The sequence below is a fragment of the Trichechus manatus genome, unplaced genomic scaffold, assembly GCF_000243295.1.
Source record: "Trichechus manatus latirostris isolate Lorelei unplaced genomic scaffold, TriManLat1.0 scaffold00014, whole genome shotgun sequence".
Classification (NCBI taxonomy): Eukaryota; Metazoa; Chordata; class Mammalia; order Sirenia; family Trichechidae; genus Trichechus; species Trichechus manatus.
In genome coordinates, this window is record NW_004443950.1 from 3438292 (window position 1) to 3444756 (window position 6465).

General features: G+C 42.1%; 1 pseudogene; it reads right to left on the reverse strand.

The window, feature by feature from the left end:
* Positions 1–220: 220 nt before the first annotated feature.
* Positions 221–456, reverse strand: LOC105756033 (60S ribosomal protein L39 pseudogene; annotated as a pseudogene).
* Between the last annotated feature and the right edge of the window lie 6009 nt (positions 457–6465).

The following is a 6465-nucleotide window of genomic DNA, read 5'->3' on the forward strand; positions in this document are numbered from 1 at the left end:
ACTGTGTGTTTGTTTCTTTTTTTTCAAAGCAAAGGTCTCACATATTTATTAGTGGAATCCATCTCTTAATGCAGAAGCATAAAAAACAAAAGAAATTAGAATTTTCCCAATACATGGTTAACTGTACAGATCACGGCAAAATTTTCAACTTCATATGGTAAAATGCTAGTGGATCCTGATAGAGAGGGGTAAATCCGTGTTCCATCACATGTGCGACTCCTTACAGACCCAGCTTGGTTCTTCTCCGATGTCTCCTCTTGGAGTTGTACATGATTTTATTACCAGTTTGCATTCGAACCCACTGGGGAATGGGGCGATTCTGCTTTTGTTTCTTGGCCAGGAATCTCTTGATCCTGAAAGTCTTATGAGAAGACATGGCGAGGATGGCTGGGGGCCACACACACCATGATGGCGGAGCAAGGGAGAAAGAGAGCGTGTTATTGTTGGTTTTATAGGCCTGTTTAATCTTTGGCTGAAAGGTGGACTTCAGGAATGGCTTCATTTCTGACTTAGCAGGGTGTCTGGGGGCCATAATCTTGGGGGTTCCTCCAGCTTCCATCAGACTAGTAAGTCTGGTCTTTTTTGTGAATTTGAATTTTGTTCCTCATTTTTCTCCTGCTCTCTCTGGGACCCTCTATTGTGATCCCTGTGAGAGCGGTTGGTGGTGGTAGCTGGGCACCATCTAGTTCTTCTGGGCTCAGGCTGGTGGAGGCTGCGGTTCATGTGGTGCATTAGTCCTTTGGACAGGTATTTCAGACCTGAACTTTTTAAATTTTGGTGAACCGGAATGATAACCAGAATGGGAAAAATTACAGGTTGAAGCCCTGGAATGGGAGACTGGAAGAGAGGAGGCATAGTGGGCCCTTTCAGGAGCCTGATGGAGGAGATTGGATTATCGGCAGGACTGTGGAGAACAACACACACTCAAAGCAGCCCAGTCAGTCGCCATCTTTGAGCCCGGCACTGCTGATTCCCCCTCTGCTTAAAATCTCATTGGCAAGAGATTTGGTTGCTATGAAATGTGTACTCTGCCATTGTTTTCTAAGAGGCAGATTAAGTTTCTAGTGAAGTTTGACCAGCAATTTTTCCTGTTCCAGTTTAAAAATTCTTTAAACTTTGGGTATCTTCTAGTTTTGCTCCCTCTGCCATGATTGAACTGAGAAGAACCAGTTGGAAGCCCTGGTCTGAGCACTCCTTCAAACGGCTTCTTCTGTGTGAATTCCTGTATCTGGGATATGGGTCTCTATTGCCTACTGCGGATGAGGAACCCAGGACAGTTCTTTGTTTATTTATTTATTTATTTTTGTTTGCAACAGAGATAGTTCTGAATCCTGGCAGAGGAAGACGGGCCAGACACCCCTGGGATTAAGTATATGATTGAGAGGTCAGGAGAAACTGAGAGTTGTACATTAGCACAAGGGGATAGAATTCTAACCCCCGAGTTTGGGACCACAACTCCTTAAAATCCTGAATTTCGAATTTGGGTATTCCATATTTCCCTAGCTCAAGAACCACTGCGCGAGAGATATCTCTAGTCTAAATATAAGAAAATCTGGGCTTCCCTTGAGTGGGCCTCCCCTCACCTCCTTCCCTTTCCTGCTGTCTTATAGAAATCAAGAATCATGTAAACAGTCCTGTTTCCTGCTTTTCTTTGGCCACTGGAAAGTTTAAATGAAAACTTGGGCCAAGATGTATAGAACTACATGGAATGCTTCTATAGTGACTATTGCTTTCATCCAAACATCATCCTTTGCCCTTATCTGATCACACCTTCACTTACCAAACAACCAGTAAAACCAGTTGCTGTCCAGTGGACCCAACTCATGGTGACTCTATGTGTTTTGGAGTAGAACTGTGCTCCATAGGGTTTTCAAGGGCTGTGGTTTTTCAGAATTAGATTGCCAGGGCTTTCTTTCAAGGGGCCGCTGGATAGACTCAAACCTCCAACCATTCACTTTGCAGCCTAGCGCTTAACCAGGGACTCCTATCCAACTACAGAGATGAACGTTATAATGAGACTAGATCAATCACAATAAACATGCCCCTAGAAAATAGGTCCAATTATGTGCATGTGACCCAAGATAGGCCAATCAGGGTCCTACCCAAAATTTTATCATCAGAACTGGCAGAGAAATGCATGCCTTCCTGTAAGCCAAACCATCTCACCCCATTACATAGTGGACGAATGAGGCCCCCACGTACAGAGAAGCAGGGATGAGAAACATGTAGAGAGGGTCCAGAACCAATACTGGTCAACTTGAAGGCCATTTCCACCATTCTCCATTATCGCAGTATTTTCTATGTAGCAATTAATTCCTGGTTGTCACTCATGCAGTTTCAAGCTGGGTTTCCTTAACTTGCAACCAGGGCACTAAGACAGGATCCTTGCTCACTGATGTCTCCCTTGGCTTCTGCATTGGCCAGCCTATCTATTTTCTCCTCATCTTCATTCCTTCAATTATTTTGTCCTTTTCCTTTTGTACTACATATAATTTTGTAAACTGCCTCAAATTCTTTGTGAAGGGAAGCAAAGTGTAAACATGTACATGGTATCAAATAACTTCAGGTACAGTACTTTCTCATCTCTGCCACAGCGACTGTTAATGGTAGCCTGTGGTATACAGAAAAAGGTTAACTTGGTTTCTGAATTTTCTGTTTCAAAAACCAAAGAGGTATGTGCTACATTAAATGAAGATTTCGCTTTAAAATAAGCAATTTCCAGTGGGGTAAATGCTAAGTGTCAGCCCACTTATGTGGAAAAGTCTATTCTCTAATTTGGCCATACATATGTAATATAACTATATAAAACAGTATATTAAAAGTAAAAAATGAAGATAGCTCCCAAGACAACCAAAAGTGACTTGGTGGCTATTATTTTAGCGTTGGTATCTTTTTAAAATACAATTCTCTAGGCTATCTGGACTTCCTAAAGCATAATAATATTTCATCTTGGGCTTTAATTTCCTAAGGACTCTTGTGCCTGATGATTTTGTGTGTCTGCCTCTGCGTACTTTGTCTAGTCAAATAAATATCTCTGTGCAATGATGTCTTACTTGACAGAGCAAAATAAATGATAATCAGACCAGTTTCTTCAGTGATCAAACAGCTCAAAATGCAAAAGCCTTCTGGAATTTTATTTTCAATTGGATTCTTTTATAAAGAAGTCATCTCAAAGGTGTACTTATTCTGGACGTAAAGGCTACAATGGAGCCACCTCACTAACGGGCACACAGTGACTTTATTGTCATACTCATGAGGTAATGCCAATCCTGGTGGCAGACAATATCGATGGGGCTGAAGAGGAAAGAAGGGTTATGGAGGCTGCATGTGTCCAATGGATAATTTGGTTTGGGCATAAACCTCCAATTGGAAATAAGTCTTCACTCATTTAAGAGGATCTAAAATGCCTCGCCTTTTAACCACAGTGGTCAGAAAGAAAGAGAACCAGTCCCTCTGCCCCCTAGGCAAACCAGCAACACCAGCCCCACCCCTGGAGGGAGACTGTGGGGTGGACATGGAAGGCTCAGGTTAGCAAAGCAGAGAGAGGCTTCTGAACACACAAACAAACCCCGCCAGCAGTAGGCAGCACATCTGGGAGGGATGCAGACATCAGTGGAGATACTCCCTTGTAGATTCACCTCAGACTGAGGAAGAAGGAACCACCTAGTTCCACCTGCTCCACCTCCTCACACATGCTAAGCTCCTTCTTGTCTTAGGGCCTTTGCACTTGCCTTTTCTTCTCCCTGGAGTGTATGTCCAACCATCTCCACAAGACTAACTTTGTCTTATCACTTAGGCCTCAACCCAAATGCCAACTCCTCAGACACACAATAAGTCCATTTTCAGTTTGGCTTCACAATGCAACTTAAGGACAGATACTTGGTGGGAAAAATAAGCAGAGGATTGTGTTAGTGTTGTCTAAGGAAGAACGATATGAACAGTGGTGGTATTAGTGGAAGGTGTGGCATGCAGTGTGTGGGGAAAAAATGAGTTTCTCTTCCACCTCTGTCAAATCAGAGAAGGAACTTCGTTTCCCATGTCAACACTGAAGGCCGTTTTGTAGAATTGAGTAGTGGATGAAGGCCACTGTCTCCTAATTTACAGCTGACATGCAGAAGCAATGTGGATTTTTTTCTTCCGTGAAGCCTGCATCATTTGGGATGGTCTTTAAAAAGACTTTTAGAAACACGTTGATGCCGTTTGATATTGCCACACTGAATTCTTTTCGATATCATGTAATACTCACAAAAGAACCGTTTAAAGCTCAATTTTAATGCTTGACATGCCAGTTTGCAAACTAGCTTCAATTCCCTTCTTAATATAGAAAATAAATAAATAAAATCTTGGATGAGAATTCGGTACTTGAAAAATATGGCTCCTAGTCACGCAGATGAGCTATAGAGATGGAACACACGTGGGGTGAATAAATATGCCGCGGACAAGGCAAAATATGTGAAAAACTCATATCTGTACTTTTGTTTTTGCCATGCAGTTTACACAAATCACTGCCTAAGCATTAATATTTATACTTCTAAGCATTTTTTTCTACCATGGCCATCAAACTGTCACATAATCAGGCGAGTCAGTATATCACATAGCACAGGGGAGAGCAACTTGCCGGCCTCAGTTCCTGTAAATATTTTTCTTTTGTGCTGGATTAAGATTATCCTCATGGTAGGAGTCCTCGTGGAAGTGAAGTCTGCCAGCATATTTTACGATTGAAAAAACTATGGACACTTCAAGTTTCCAAAAGTTGGTGTTTATGTTCTGCATGGAAGAGATCTTTCTGACCTAGCCTCTGAAGTTTTTGAAGTTTATTCATCCTGAATTTATTTTCAAGTGAAAGAGAGGCCCATTTTCTGCAGGAAGATATTTTTCTTGGCAGAAAACATAAATACTAAATTCATTCCTGGGTTATGGCATGTTTGAAAGTATCCCTGCTGTTCCGTAAACCTCGTAAAGGAGATACCTACTCTTGCGCTACCTCTGCTCAAATAATTATACGACTGCTAATATCTACAAAACGTAGGTAAAGCTCTTTTGGCCTGGTGTCCAAGAGTCTACGTATTCTGACCCCAATTTCCTTTTCTTGCTGTTTCTAATCACTGCTGAGTCATCCCTGACTCATGATGACCTGATACATAACGGAACAAAATACTGCCTGGTCCTGCGCTATCCCCATGATCAGTTGCAGATCAGACCACTGTGATCCATAGAGTTTTTATTGGCTGATCTTTGGAATTAGATCACCAAGCCTTTCTTCCAAGTCTGTATTAGTCTGGAAGCTCCCCTGAAACTTGTTCAGCATCATAACAACACTCCAGCCTCCACTGACAGATATGTAGTGGCTGCATATGACATGTACTGGCTGAGAATCCAACCTAGGTCCCCATATGAAAAGTGAGAATTCTACCACTGAACCTCCAATACCCGCAACCCCCCTTTGCCATGATACTTATTTTTCAGTGCTTCCCTTTTGTGTGAAAGGAAATAATGTGGCAGAACCAGTATGAGAGTTTGGAACAGACAGACCTACATTTGCATCTTGCTCTGCTACTAGTAAGCTTGACTTTGCCTATTTCAAATTTAGCTTCAGAATTTGGATCACAATGAGTAGACGGTATAGTAAGGGGGTTAAGAGTTCTGGCTTTAGATAAAGACGGTGAGAATTACAATATTGGCTCTGATGCTTCCCAGCTATGTGTGACTTAGCACAAGTGACTTAACTTTTCTAAGCTACAGTCACCTCATACATAAAATGGGGGAGGTGAATACTGCTACCTACCACACAGGTTGTTGTGAGGAGTATATGTGTATCAGCTAGCTATTGCTGCATAAGAAACTATCCCAAAACTCATTGGCTTAAAACAACAACCATTTATTATTGGTCGTGAGCCTGTAAGTAAGGCTGGCAGTTCATCTTTCTTAGCTCAGCTCACTTATGCATCTATGGGCAGCTACAAGATACATAAGCAGCTTTGCTGTTCTTGGCTGTGTTCTTTCACGTATTTGGGAGTTGGCTAGCTGGAGATTAATCTAGAATGGTCTCAGCTGGAACATCTGGGTGGCCTTCTCTCATTCTCCAGCAGGCTAGCCTGGGATGGTTCTTATGGTGATTTGGCAGGATTTTAAGGAGAGGTGGGGTGCTCTTGAAAGTCTATTAAGGCCTAGGCTTAGAACTTCCATCACATTATATTAGTTAAAACCAGTCATGAGGCCAGTTCAGAGTCAGAAACAAGGGGTTTACAAATTTGTAGTGAGGGACATGGATACAGAGAAGCCAATAATTGGGCCCAACAATACAATCAACCTACCACCATGTGCAAAGCACATAGCATAAAGGTGATCATATATCAAATACAATATCCAAAAATCCATTGTCGTTGAGTCGATGCTGACTGATAGAGACCATATAGGACAGAGTAGAACTGCCCCATAGAATTTCTAAGGCTGTAATCTTTACAG